This window comes from Pseudophryne corroboree, chromosome 5 (assembly GCF_028390025.1).
Source record: "Pseudophryne corroboree isolate aPseCor3 chromosome 5, aPseCor3.hap2, whole genome shotgun sequence".
NCBI classification, from domain to species: Eukaryota; Metazoa; Chordata; class Amphibia; order Anura; family Myobatrachidae; genus Pseudophryne; species Pseudophryne corroboree.
The window spans coordinates 616,005,634-616,021,484 of record NC_086448.1 but is presented as its reverse complement, the minus strand read 5'-3'; the positions used below and the strand labels follow the sequence as shown (position 1 = coordinate 616,021,484).

The following is a 15,851-nucleotide window of genomic DNA, read 5'->3' as shown; positions in this document are numbered from 1 at the left end:
CTACAGGCTGATCCAACTTTGATGTAATGTCCTTAAAACAAGTCAAAAATGAGGCTCAGTAGTGTGTGTGGCCTCCACGTGCCTGTATGACCTCCCTACAACGCCTGGTTATGCTCCTGATGAGGTGGCGGATGGTCTCCTGAGGGATCTCCCCCCAGACCTGGACAAAAGCATCCGCCAACTCCTGGACAGTCTGTGGTGCAACGTGGCGTTGATGGATGGAGCAAGACATGATGTCCCAGATGTGCTCAATTGGATTCAGGTCTGGGGAACGGCGGGCCAGTCCATAGCATCAATGCCTTCGTCTTGCAGGAATTGCTGATCCACTCCAGCCACATGAGGTCTAGCATTGTCTTGCATTAGGAGGAACCCAGGGCCAACCGCACCAGCATATGGTCTCACAAGGGGTCTGAGGATCTCATCTCGGTACCTAATGGCAGTCAGACTATCTCTGGCGAGCACATGGAGGGCTGTGCGGCCCCCCAAAGAAATGCCACCCCACACCATTACTGACCCACTGCCAAACCAGTCATGCTGGAGGGTGTTGCAAGCAGCAGAACGTTCTCCTTGACATCTCCAGACTCTGTCACGTCTGTCACATGTGCTCAGTGAGAACCTGCTTTCATCTGTGAAGAGCACAGGGCACCAGTGGCGAATTTGCCAATCTTGGTGTTCTCTGGCAAATGCCAAACGTTATGCACGGTGTTGGGCCCTCATACCACCCTCATGGAGTCTGTTTCTGATCGTTTGAGTAGACACATGCACATTTATGGCTTGCTGGAGGTCATTTTGCAGGGCTCTGGCAGTGCTCCTCCTGTTCCTCCTTGCACAAAGGCGGAGGTAGCGGTCCTGCTACTGGGTTGTTGCCCTCCTACGGCCTCCTCCACGTCTCCTGATGTACTAGCCTGTCTCCTGGCAGCGCCTCCATGCTCTGGACACTACGCTGACAGACACAGCAAACCTTCTTGCCACAGCTCGCATTGATGTGCCATCCTGGATGAGCTGCACTACCTAAGCCACTTGTGTGGGTTGTAGACTCCATCTCATGCTACCACTAGAGTGAAAGCACCGCCAGCTTTCAAAAGTGACCAAAACATCAGCCAGAAAGCATAGGAGCTGAGAAGTGGTCTGTGGTCACCACCTGCAGAACAACTCCTTTATTGGGGGTGTCTTGCTAATTGCCTATAATTCCCACCTGTTGTCTATTCCATTTGCACAACAGCATGTGAAATTGATTGTCAATCAGTGTTGCTTCCTAAGTGGACAGTATGATTTCACAGAAGTGTGATTGACTTGGAGTTACATTGTGTTGTTTAAGTGTTCCCTTTATTTTTTTGAGCAGTATATATATATATATATATATATATATTTATATATATATATAATATGTTTTTTTCAACAATCAGTCCCTTAATCTTGTTATTTTTCAATTCAATTAAATTCAAGAAAACACTGAGCAATTGATTTACTATTAGAATAGTTCAGACATGTAGTGTATATGAGTCACCACACACATTTGTGAGTGCACAGCATCATATATTCTTCCATTAAAGCATGACTTCTAGCAAATAGAGCACTGACGAGTGCAGTTAAAAATTTGCATGTGTGATTTGCATTAAGCTAAAACATTTACTCTGTATTTGAAGCAACATTGAATTGCCTTTTAAACTGAGCTAAATTTCTTTGTAGCAGCAAAAGCTGGCTGCAAAACCAACATAACCAGCTAAAAATGGGACTGATAATTTACTATTTTATTCTGCAAACCATATATCCAGTAAACAGCAAACTGGCCTTCAGACATCACAGAATAGGTCCATAAAAATAAAAATTACTGCTGGCAACAACACTCCCGAACTTATGTACTGTATGCATATGCCTGGACTATTTTATGATATAACATAGTAAAGTGGAGGTCAGCAAAATAAGGTACACTCAACCACAATACTACAGACAACAATGAGGTAACAAGGATTGCAGAATAGAGTGTAGAAAGCCTTGTTCCTCAACAAATTTCCATGCATGAGCGAGAGCTAACATACTGATTTACAGAAAATTCATCCAATTCATACACAGAAATACAGCACTGCTACCCAGGGGGAAAATTATTGAGAAAAATGCTACATTTAGTTTTTTTAATCAAATAATACAAAGCCTCACAGATCCAAATGTACCCTTATCAGATATTTCCAGTCAGACATCAATCACTGGGGGTAATTCTGAGTTGATCGCAGCAGGAACTTTGTTAACAATTGGGCAAAACCATGTGCACTGCAGGGGAGGCAGATATAACATTTGCAGAGAGAGTTAGATTTGGGTGTGGTGAGTTCAATCTGCAATCTAAATTACAGTGTAAAAATAAAGCAGCCAGTATTTACCCTGCACAGAAACAAAATAACCCACCCAAATCTAACTCTCTCTGCACATGTTATATCTGCCCCCCCCTGCAGTGCACATGGTTTTGCCCAATTGCTAAAAAATGTCCTGCTGCGATCAACTTGGAATTACCCCCACTATCCAGTCCTTCAACTAGTTGTACTGTGTGGGTCCTATGTCAGGGACCGCAGCAGGTCAGGAAGACTTGCCACCCTTGGGACTGCACCCTATCCCCTAATCATGTCAACAACAGGGCTAAACGGCAATGTAAGTAGCATTGTTATTTACTAAAACATGTACTGATTGTATGGAGCCATGGCAATAAACAATGAGTACCTGTATTAACAAACACCTTTTTGTTTTTTATACCTCCAGTATTGTCAAAGATGGAAAAGAAACTGATGCAGCTTACAGCAAGGGCAAGTTCTCTCAAACTATGGAGATCCCTGTCTTTAGAAACCAAAGTTCTGCTTTATTCCGAATGTGAACACCGAACATGTGCATGTGAACCTGGATTTCCACCAATGCGAAAGGTTTATGAAGCAAGATAGTTGCCCATATAGAGGCTTCTGGTCAGGCATATAGACACAGTGCTGAGTAGAGTATTGGCATAAATGTATTATGGAGTGGGTCATCTGGTGTGCTCTGTATAACAGTGCCAGTATGATATTTTATTTTGTGGATTAATAATATTGCGACAACATACTCTAGGTGAAGAAGTAAAGAGGGTGGATATTTGTGACACATGATAAAAACAGGTCACATGCTTCCTCATTCAAGTCATTAATTAAAGCAGGTTAGGCAACTCCGTAGCACTTCTGCTGCTGTGGAAGTACACATACCAGCATGTCTTGCTAAATTGTTAGATTATAATTTGATGGCAGATAAGAACCTCTCGGCCCATCTAGTCTGCCCTAAACACATGCACATACACACACACACAAACTAGGATTCATTTTTGTCAGGAGCCAATTAACGTGCCAGTATATTTTTGGAGTGCATGAGGTATCCGGGGGAAACCAACGCAAGCACAGGGAGAATATACAAATTCCAAACAGTTAGGGCCATGGTGAGAATCAAACCCATTGCCTCAGTGCTGTGAGGCAGTAATGCTAATCATTACACCATCTGTACTGCCCTAGTAAGCCTACAACTGAGGCAGTGCATGCTGGGATAAACCAAGCTGTATTTTGTAGAATAACTGATACATTTACTTTAATAACTGGAAAGTATTAGGATTTGGACATTGCAGTGCAGTTTGTTGCTGATCCATAAACCTTGAAGTGGGCTCAGCAGGGCCGTTTTTTCGTATGGGCTCAATGGGCTCTTGCCCAAGGGCCCCATGAGTATAAGGGCTCTAGGCTAATAGCTGAGGGTCCCCTCTTTCCAGGGGTACCAGATTTTTGAAAATCGGCCCTAGGAAACCAGAGATATCCGACTTCAAAGCAGTGGTCCCCATCCAAGCCTGTTAGTTGCTCTTCCAAGCCAGATATCTTAGGTTCTGTCTGACATAGAGTTTTTCCGAGGGTATTCTCCAAATGCTGGGACTCTCCCCTTTCAGCGGACAATGGCAACTTGGCCCTACTATGCCCAGAACCAGAGATATCCGCCTTCAAGCAGATGGTCCCTGCTCCAGTTTCACACGCCTGGTATGCAGTTTTATATTTTCATTGGAGGACTGCTCTAGTTCCTGAACTCTGATCTACAAGTCCCTAGCACCTCCTGAAAGGTGGGTCTCTATAGTTTTTTATCCTATTAAAAGCTAAGAAATCTATTACCAGGAACTTGAGATATCTGCAGTCAAGCAAGCTGCCCTCCCACCAGAAAATGATAAATATTAAGCCGCACAACCATCCACTCCTCCGCTACGTATTAAACACCCCCTACCACCCTGAAAGTCATGTACCAGGGCCACTTCATCCAGCACAATGCCCCATTCTACAGTTTAGTGTTCTCCCTCCCGCCCCATCTGTGCAGTAAAGGAGTAATTAGCAGAAATTACTGCTCCAGGTTCTACATGCTTAGCGGAAGATAGATCACCCCGTACCGCCCGCGGGACATCAAAGTTGCCACTGATAGCACCCCCCACCCCTACTGTTGGAGGATGGATAGGGGCCCCAGTGCGTTGCTGTGCCCAGGGCCCCACACTACTGTTAAGACGGCCCTGGGGCTCAGCAGACCATCTACGTGTTCTGGGCAAAACTGTGTCATTTTTCTGTTTGTATACCGTGTGCGCTGAAAATGGTCACTAATGCATCATGTTTCGAAAATGTGTATCATTTTTATTAAAATATCAGTCCCAAGGTAAAATATTAATTATGTAAATAATTCAACAGAAATGCTCAGCACTGACAGCTGATTCACAGAACAGCTTCAAGGACACCAATCGTCACCTACATGAAGCTGCACACACGTTAGTGTATGGCATAATACAAAAATAGATAAAAATCACATTGCAGTTGGCCAAAAATATTCTAGCTAATATCCCGATTCTTTCTAAATAGGCCCCTTACCCCTTATTTGACACACCTTTTTTTCTAGATTGGGCAAAATTTCTTTGTAGTAGTAAAGGCTGACTGCAAGATCATGGTACCCTACATCCCATCCTGTTTTGTTATAACAGTACTCTTCTCGTTATGGAGATTTATTATTAATTGTTGGGTTCTAAACACTATAATTATAGTTTCTTATCACCTCTATTTGTGGCAATAAGAAATAAATCATCGCTGGGATATACTGTATTAAGATATGCCTGCAGAGACTGCAGCTCCGAAAGGAGCACATTCCTGTGGTCTGTTAAAGAAAGTGTTTGCTTGTGCAACCCCTTCACTTCATTCTGGAGCCATTCTGCACATACATGGCCTGCTGACCACGCATGTACTAATGGTGAGTGCCAGGGAAGGATCCCATAGATTCCTCTACTTTAATTTTACTGAAACGTAGCCTATAGCCTACAGCAGCTAAATGCCATCTGAAGATGGCAATAGCTATTGGGGCCACGTTCTGCAATGCATCGCCCATATAAACCTTTAGGTGCTGCTTTTGCAAGTGAAAACTGAGGTCCCCATAGATACATTCAGGGGATGCTAAATATTCATAGGTACCCCTGATATCCTAAAATATTAATTGATAAATAAACCCTTATATCTGTACTGTACAACACTTCAGAAATACAAGTATGGGATCTATTATCCAGAAAGTAGTTCTTAAGATTGTTCTGAAAACCATCAAAATAAAAAAATAAAAATATTATTCCTTTTTGCTAATAATGCCATGTAGACAGGGCCGGCCCAAGCCAAATTTTTCTGGTAAGCGAATATATATTTTGGCGCCCCTTAGTGGAATATATAGGGGTGTGGCCACAGAATAGTGGCAATTCACATTACACCGCACAGTAGTGTCCGTTACATTACACCGCACAGTAGTGTCCGTTACATTACACCGCACAGTAGTGTCCGTTATTTAAATTACACCGCTCAGTAGTGTCCGTTACTAACATTACACCGCACAGTAGTGTCCGTTACTCACATTACACCGCACAGTAGTGTCCGTTACTCACATTACACCGCTCAGTAGTGTCCGTTACTCACATTACACCGCTCAGTAGTGTCAGTTATTCACATTACACCGCTCAGTAGTGTCCGTTACTCACATTACACCGCACAGTAGTGTCCGTTACTCACATTACACTACACAGTAGTGTTCGTAACAGGGTCCAGGGGCACACACTCACATACATAGTGTACATGGACAAGGGGCACACTGACCCACACACACAGTGTACATGGACAAGGGGCACACTGACAGACACACACACACACACACACAGTGTACAGGGATAAGGGGCACACTGACACACACACACGCACACAGTGTACAAGTGTACACATAGGGACCACGGGCACTGACATACACACGCACAATGTACAGGGGCGCTCCACCATCCCCACCCCCATACCTCTGCCCACCTTTAAACGGGCCAGCAAACCACATGTGATCCGGCCGCTGGCAGGAGATGGCTCTCATACTACTGCATTGGCCCCGCAGCTCAGCAGTTGTTACCCCGCAGCTCAGCAGTTGTTACCCAGCAGCGCAGCCATAAAGAGACTAGAGTGAGGAGCGCAGAGATCCCGGCGCAGGGTCCCTCCCCAGCCTCATCTTCATATTCAGGGGCGAGGCGGAGACCAGGGGCGCACACATCCACCACCCCCCATCCCCGGACAAAGAGTACATCTTGCCACGGGTGTCCCTGGAGCGGTACTTTCATGCAGGTTACTGGGAACCGGGAGGCAGCAGCGCCGTTTGTGATCTGGCCGGCGGCAAGAGATGGCGCCCTTGCAGGCATGGCGGCATACTCTAATGTGTACATTCCCTAATGGGCAGGCCGGCCCTGCATGTAGACAAGTATTTCTTCCAATTGTTACTGTGACGAACACTATTAAAATTGGATTGAAGAAAATGTGGTTATTTTTAAATGTATTGTTTTTGGTACGATGCTCTAAATTACAGAGAAAAGCCCTGATTTGGAATGCCCCAAGTCCTGAGCATTCAGGATAATAGATTCCAAGATCTGATCATACTGTACAGTACTTAGAAACTCTTACAGCCATGTCTTGAAGTAAACATTTTCTGAAGTGTACAGTAGTCTCTCTCAACAAAGCAGAAATTTTGCAGGATACACAGATCATGCCTGCTCAAGGCAGAAAAAGAAATGTACTCCCTAAAGAATTAATGAAGGCCACATACATTTGTTTTGGGATCCAGAAACAGATAATGGCAGGCCCCTTCAGCCCAGGGCCTCATAGTGGCCACACTGTGCAGTAGCAATAGTTCCACTACCCGTCCTTGGCTGTGTACATGAACCTGATAATCCACTGAACCAGTCTTCTTCTTCTTTAAAATACCTTTAGAATAATATTGAATTTACATGTGAGCACATAGGCATTATGCAGAGTTGGATTTGTCCCGAAAAAATATGCATTTTGCTTGTCTTGTAGAGCTGCCCGTATCGCAAGCTGCATCCAGCTAAACAAGAATATGGACCTGGTTTATGCCAGGAGATGTTGCTTCACAGAGATAGGTGCTAAAAATGACACAATTCATACATGATACAGTATGACAGTATACCTGCTAAAATGCATTTGCCATACAAAAAGAAATCAGTACAGGTAGCAAAAACAAAATAAAGTACTAATTACATTCACAACAATACACATATCTGTTGCCTTCAAGTATAAAAGACCAAATAGAACTATGCGTTATTGCAGTGACCCAATAGCATAGATCACTATAATAATGCAAATAGATGGCTGCGGCCATATTACAATAGTAATAGTAACACTGATGCACCCAGGCAATCAGAAGCAGTTTTCTATCATCATCATCATGTTTCCCATTTGTAACCCGGGGTCACGCACCCGCAAGTGATCCGCATTCTAGCAGGCAGATCTTTCTTGTAATCAACAGGAGACACATGCTGAGTGATTACTGCCATCACTGTACTTTACCTGCACTTATATGCCTCTCCAATCTCCATAAACACAAGAGGTGGTACACGCAAAATGCATTCCGGGTAGTATGGGAACTGGTGCAAAAGAATTTTTGGGACACAAATTAAAATAGTGCAATTTGCAAGGAAAATAGGCAGCCTGTACATGAGTCCCATCGTACATTACGAAAACTCAGTATGTTGATAAATGCTATAAGCCTGATACTCATATTATTTCATGATAGACATGAATACCATCTCAACAAGTTCACTGGAATATACAAAAAGGCCTTCCTCCAAACTCATTTTATTTTTTCTCTTTGGTCTTTGAAATGGGTGTGGGTGGAGCAATGATCAACTGGGTGAAGCCTCACAATAACGTGCATATGATTGGGTGTCAATTGGAGTCATAGAAACTTTAATCGTGTGGGCTTATTTTGTCTCGATTTCACCTGGATAAATGTTTGCAGTGTATGTGCCTTTTCTTGATCCACTTATAATCCTGGGCTCGGGCTGCCACTCTTTTCACATGCTCATACACACATGGTGACCTCCTGGTCCATGGTGACCTCATGGTGACAAAATGTTGACCTCCTGGTCTGTTGCCATGTTGTGTCCTGATTCACCTAGGGTTTTTTGTGTCATATGGTGCGAGACACTTGGGGGGAATTCAAATGTCTGAAAAGTCGGTTAGGTGTCTGTTTTTCCCTGTCTATTCCCAGCTCCAGTAGACAGTATACCCTTGTACTGTACTTTTGTCGCATTTGTGTTATCTATTTAAATAAAAGGATGCTTGGCGTGGCTAAGTGGTAAATTCCACTGCACAACAAACGGAGCTATTTGGCGTGATTTGAGCAAAGGTGTATACAACTGTTTCACTGCATTTGGCAGCACGGACGATGTAATGGATAGCATTACTGCCTCACAGCACTGAGGTCATGGGTTCGATTCCCACCGTTGCCCTGTGTGGAGTTTGTATATTCTCCCTGTGCTTGCGTGGGTTTCCTCTGGGCACTCCGGTTTCCTCATACAATCCAAAATATACTGGTACGTTAATTGACTCTGAACAAAATTAACCCTAGCGTGACAGTGTTTGCAAGTATATATGGTAGGGAATATAGAGTGTAAGCTCCACTGGAGCAGGGACTGATTTGAATGGCCAAGATATTCTCTGTAAAGTGCTACGGAATATGTGTGCGCTATATAAATAACTGGTAATAAATAATAATAATTTGGCACACATATATGTAATAAAGCCGGACTAAGAAATGTAAATACCTTTATTGTGCTTCTACAGTAGATGTTCTTTGCAGAGCAGCACAACAAATATAGGCATGTAGTGGTGTGTTACTGACCACTACATGTCGTTAACGTATAGGCCAAGGGGTCTATAATGGCACTAGGCTTATCTTTGTTGCTGCATTTTTTTTCATCTTGGTCTTTGCCAATCATCTATACTTGCCAATAACAACATGGAGAAAGGATTTTAGATACAGGAACCAGGGGCGCCAAGATGGGGGTAATGGATTAACTGGGGGTGGTCCCCCTTTGCAGCGCACAGTGCTGCTTCCCGGTGCTGAGCATAGTATTTTTCTGTGGTTTTTTTCTGCAGGGGGCATGGCAATGCTTCTCAGATTTGCACAGGCATCATTGTCGTGTTTTGGTTTTGCAAAACCACCCTATAGTGTTTGAATTGTGGTTTTGGATATGGGTTTCTTTGAAAATATATAAAAATGTATAAAATCAGCTGAAGAACAGTAATCTTTGCTGCGATGCGTGCACATATACAAACTCATTGTATCAACAATTAGCGTGGCTACATCTTTTTGTCACAACCACTACACACTACTGAAGTGCATTGTAAAACACAATAAATTCATTCCCTTATACAGGTTGAGTATCCAATATCCAAATATTCCAAAATACGGAATTTTTTGAGTGAGACTGAGATAGTGAAACCTTTGTTTTATGATGGCTCAATGTACACAAAAATTGTTTAATACAAAAAAATATTAAAATATTGTATTACATGACCTTCAGGCTGTGTGTATAAGATGTAAATGAAACATAAATGAATTGCGTGTATGTACAAAAACTTTGTTTAATGTACAAAGTTATTAAAACTATTGGCTAGAATTACCTTCAGGCTGTGTGTATAAGGTGTATATGAAACATAAATGCATTTTGTGCTTAGACTTGGGTCCCATCACCATGATATCTCATTATGGTATGCAATTATTCCAAAATACGGAAAAATACGATATCCAAAATACTTCTGGTTCCAAGCATTTTGGGTATGGATACTCAACCTGTACTTGGATGTTACATACTGAGAAATTTGCTCCATACGCTTAAATGGTCTGCGCGTGCACACAGTAGCGGGCACACTAGCCACGCCTTTGCTGCCGCGATGCAACGATGAGTGTTGTTATATCTTTATATTCATTAATTCATCTGGCTATATAGCAAATAAATACATAACATTAAGGGGGGAATTAATTTGCCAGTGGGAATTTTTTTTAAAAACTGTGGCGCAGGGTTTTTTCTGCAGCCACAGGGTTTTGCTATTCAATTAGAGATCAGGTGAGATCAATGAGATCAGGTGATTTCTCGCAACCTCCAGAGCAAGTCTGATTCTTACTAAAATCATTAAGCGGTGTCTTCTCCTCCAGCGTTAGGTTCTGGGCCCCTGCAGCAACATTAAGTATAATGGATGTGAGTGAGTGTGTGTGTGTGTGTGTGTGTGTGTGTGTGTGTGTGTGTGTGTGTATCCCCCCCTTCCATGTGTAGTGTCATCCTCCATGGAGGCAGCAGCTGAGTGAACTACATCTCCCAGCAGACCCCAGGCCTCACAGCATCCCACTCCATAGTGGGAAGATGTAGGGAAGACTACCAGGAGCCGTGGAGACCACTGGACAGTTGAGTATCTTTTTTTTTTTTTTGATGCACTGCGGGGTTTTCAGAGCATAAACCCGAGACCCATCTTCGACTTGTCCATAAACATCTGCTGAGTTTGATGCTCATCTGCATCATCAGGGGACACATACACCAGCCTACTGTGTAATGGTGCAACTCTGCATAGCGTATATTTCAGTCACCACTCACCATACAACCTCTCTGACCTTTGCTAACTTAAGAATGCCCCATTACAGCCCAGTTACATCCCAACAGTCACAAACGGAGATTCGACTGATAAGCATATGATTCTGCATTGCTTTGTTTCAGAGCATGTGCTGAGCAAAAATGCACACGATATACTCACAATTCATACATGTTCATCTGCGTATCAGCCCATAATTATATCTTTATATAAAATGTTTATTTGTATCTACCTTTATTAGGGAACAAAGCAAACTGACCTCAGAGGTCTCAGCTACATGAAAAAGTAATGAAGAAAACAAAATGAAAATATTCCTTTTTTAACCTTACTGACCTTGTGCATTAGCACATGGTGAATTTCATTCCCTTCTAATCCATTAACTCAGGAGGCACTAACTGATCGCTTCTGGAAAAACACACTAGGCCTCTTTGTCTACTCGCAAAGTGACATTCTTATTAATATTTCCACGTGTATACTGTATATCTATATCTGTCTTCAGACTGCAGAACCTTGCAAATATAATACGCCCTGTATACATTTCACTTCTTGCTAATTCTTTGTATGGAGTAAAGCAATACTACTTCACTGATGCATAATAATGCATGCCCAATACATATAATATTACACATCAACCTCAGGTTATTAACAGCTTAGTAAATATACTCCTGAACCTCAGTATAGTGTCCAAGGCTAACTGACCTATGGTTTATAGTAAAATAATATTCCTTGTTTATTACATCAGAGGTTTTGGAAGCTATTACTGTCATTAGTGCCTGGAATGTAATAAGCATTGGTAAATGGCATTGCTAATCAATGGAACCAGCCACTGATGGACTCTAGGGACTAGTACTTGGACTTCAATACACCAGTGTGATTTTAGGACACAACTAGACTGTTGTGTGATTGTGTCTGACCACAATCTAACAAATGTCTGCGACAAAACTTAGGCTCACCTATAAAAACATGAATTGTGCTGTCGTCCTGTGGCATACTGTATATAGTAACTGTATTTTAGCATGAGCCTACTATCTGAGGAATGTTGTATATGTATGGAAACACATTAAAACTCTCCTGCCTGTCCACTGCAAGAAAACAGACGGTCGTATAGAAGCAATTTCCCCAGCACCTACTCATCCACGTGTCAGTAAAAGGCTATAAATGTCAGTTAGGAAAGATCTTCAGGATATAAATATCCATATGCCATATTACATAAAAGCAAAAATTTAGCTCATTAACAATATTCATCTGGCGTTAAAATCAAATGACAAAAATTTATGGAGAGTTTATGTCCAAAATTGTTAGAGAAATGCTACACAGTACATGCATGTCTACTAGGGAACAAGGCAAGGGTAAACTGGAGACTGAAAGCAGGATGAGGATAAGATCACACATACAGCCACCTTCCCCACGCTGCCCCATTCCCACTGAGCCAGCTGAGCTCACTCACCCCCAACCACATAGGTCTTCGGGAACCTGCAGAACCGCTGGCAGCTGCCGAGGTCTGTGGGTCTCACGTGTGCTGCTCTGCAAGTTGCCATAGTGACGATCCAACATAGATACAAATGTATTCATGCAGCAGAGACCTGGCTGAACGCAAGCATTCTGCTTGGTCGGATGTCACTGAGACAAATACGAGGAGACGACCTAGAGGCGCTCGGTGCACTCACTTTGCATCTCCGGGGCCCTTTAGTCTGGGGCCTGTTTCCAAGGAAACAAGGGGAGCTGTCCAGCGTTGGCCCCTCTGAAAAACTAATGCGAGAAGGCTGCTCTCCTGTGCTCCTCACTCCTGTTCACATTAAACATAACACAAATCTTCCGATGGAGAAAATAGAACATTGTAGCAGTAGCTGTGTGACTGCCCGCATACAAACTGATGTAACTGGAATCCCTGAAGGGAAAGTGACCATTGTGCTACTGTATCACTAGCACGGCACACCTGTGTGTATCTAGCACATACAATCATGACGATTTGGCTCACAGTATTTTGATAACAACATTTAAGCTCACAGCCCCAACGTAAAGGAGCCAAATGTCTGCCAGACACCTTTGTGCATTACACTATGTACTGTACATCTTGCAAAGGTTGAAAACTCCTCACTGTTTCCCAGAGGCTGAATGCATTACATTACGTTTACAATCTCACTCGGTTTTAATATAACAAAGCTCATCATCCAGTCGTACAAGTGATTTATGGAACCAGCAAATTTACATGTCATGTAAATGTCTGACTGCTCAGGGATTAACAGTTTGACTTCGCAAATCAGATAATTTCCTCACCAGCTGAGATAAGAAGAAAACAGCATGACAGAGATGCAAAAAAAAAAAAATCCATTCTCCAACTCACCAGTTTGCTGTGCAGCTGAACTAATGCCTGATGACAGCACAGGCAATGAGACTCCTCTCACTAAAGCCTGAGCCCTTCCTGGAATCGGACGACCATCATGTTCCTCCATTGAGTGCCTCCTGGCACTGTCGCTCCGGCTCACATGCTTCTGGCACTGCTGCTTACGCTGATGTACTGGTTGTAGCCCTGCTTCTGCCGGCTGCTGCTGCTGCTGCTGCTGAGGCTGGAGAACATCTATTGCTTGGCATCCTCCTTCTCTCTTACTATCTGGGTCCGCCTCTGTGCTTTCTGCATCAGCAGAGCCAGCAGTTCGCTCCGCCTCTGGTCATTGTTCCTATTGGTGTTGTCCCTCTCCTCCATAGACACAGCAGGGGCGGACACCGGGCAGATCTGGAGCAAATCCCTGGCACCGGCAATGTGGGTGATTAATTAGTGCAGCTCAGACGGGTGGGATGATTTCACAGGGGGTGACTGCTTCTCTCGTGACAGGATCATGTGGAATGAGATTCTGTCAATGGAGTAAAGACTATTATACATTAGAACATTTACAATTAAGAGCAGTATTAGTTTGCAGGATATGGTAACAGTATGTCGATATTTAGTGCTGAATTCCTATTTTGTTTATAAACTACAGTATGTATTTGCTACTTTGCTGCAGTATTATTATTATTATTATTATTATTATTATTATTATTGTTATTATTATAATTATTATTATCATCATCATCATTATTATTATTATTATTAATTATTAGCCTTTTTCTACCAGTATATTATGTAGGTGTGTTCAGTGAAAATGTAGTCACACCAGTCCCTACTTTAGATGAATTTTTTTTTTTTTTTTTTTTTTTTGGGGGGGGGGGGGGGGGGGTTGGGTCGACAGTAACTAGGTCGACAGTCATTAAGTCGACCACTATTGGTCGGCAGTGACTAGGTCGACACATGAAATAAGTCGACTCGGCCATAAGGATGACATGGATAAGGTCGACATGGAAAAAGGTCGACATGGGTTTTGTTTTGTTTTTTCGTAAAGTGACCAGGAACCCCAATTAGTGCACCGTGTTCGCTCGCCATGCTTCGGGCAAGATGCCTTGTTCTGCTACCGCTGCACTCGGCACATGTTACTATTCCCAATCGTAGTTCACGTGGATCCTAAAGTATGAAAAATATAAAAAAAATGTGAAAAACATGTCGACCTTTTCATGTGTCGACCTTTGATATGTCAACCTAGTGACCATGTTGACCTAATGCATGTCGACCAATAGTGGTCGACGCAATGAGTGTCGCCCTAAGTGTTGTCGACCTAAAGACAAGATAGCAGTTTGGAGACAATTTTGTCTGAAACTAATTATTATACATGTAGGTTTGGAATGTGGTGGAAAACCAGAGCATCCGGAGGCCAAGGTAGTAAATTGGTCGACAGTGATTATGTTGATAGTCAAAACGTAGACAGAATAATGTCGAACAGAGAATGGCAACACAGTGTAAATATTATTGAAACCATTTTAACTGGTAAAGAATCGTGTAAATTTATAATGCTGACATGGTTAAAATGCTTAAAATTTTATTAACGCATCTGCTCTGCATTCTTTGGTCGAGATTACGTTGTTTGACTGCTAACAGCATCACCCAGGTTGCGTTAACCTGCAAGTGTACAGGGGAAATTCCTAATGGCCCCATTGTCAGGAGCCCACCCCGTCCTTTAGGTGTCAGATTCCAGACTGCACTAAGGGGCTGTTTCTAGTCAGTCTGGCTCCCAGTACGAACAGTAAGAAAATGTGCCCCCCCCCCCATAGACATTGAAACATGCTCCCCCCCAATAGACATAAATAAAACTATTTTCCGCTAAGTGGGCATGGCCTCGCTGGAAAAGACTACCTTACACCCCAGTTTTTGACCCTGCAACACAGACCTCAACCACCACAGGAAAAAAAAAACATTTCACCATATTAAGCCCCACACAGTAATGTCCCTTGCATCATATTATGCCCCACGTACCATATTATGCCACAGACCGCAATGCCCGTGATACATTATGCCCTACAGTAAAGCTTCTAATTACTTTTAAATTACCTGCTCATTGCCAGGGATTTCATGCGCTGGGTGTTATGCTTGTTGCCAGGGGATTCATGCGCTGGGTGTTATGCTTGTTGCCAGGGCTTTCATGCGTTGAGTGTCATGCTCATTGCCAAGGGTTTCATGTGCTGGGTGTTATGCTTGTTGCCAGGGGTTTCATGCACTGGGTGTCATGCTCGTTACCAGGGGTTTTATTTACTGGGTGTCATGCTCATTGCCAGGAGTTTCATGCACTGGGTGTCATGCTCGTTGCCAGGGGTTTCATGCCATGGGTACCTTGCTTGTTGCCAGGGGTATCTAATGGTCTTTGTAAGGGGTTCCATGCTCGTTGCCAGGGGTTTCATGCTCTGGCTCTGGATGTCATGCTCTTTCCCAGGGGTGTGTAATGCTCATTGCCAGGGGTAATGCTCATTGCCAGGGGTGTGTACTTGCTGGCGCCAGCCCACCAGCACTGCTATCAGGCTCCCCCT

The 15,851-nt window shown here is 43.2% G+C and overlaps 1 protein-coding gene across 2 annotated transcripts in view; it reads right to left on the bottom strand.

Annotated features, from left to right (window-relative positions):
* Positions 1–13,773, bottom strand: part of TMEM200C (transmembrane protein 200C) — a 113,264-nt gene extending 99,491 nt beyond the window's left edge. Inside the window, exon 1 of one of the 2 annotated variants that reach the window (XM_063923514.1) lies at positions 13,306–13,773. The gene's annotated coding sequence lies outside the window, so the exon portion shown is untranslated. Of the gene's footprint in view, positions 1–12,408; positions 12,604–13,305 lie in introns of those variants that run through there. The other variant, XM_063923515.1, reaches the window with a different exon arrangement.
* Positions 13,774–15,851: the final 2,078 nt, after the last annotated feature.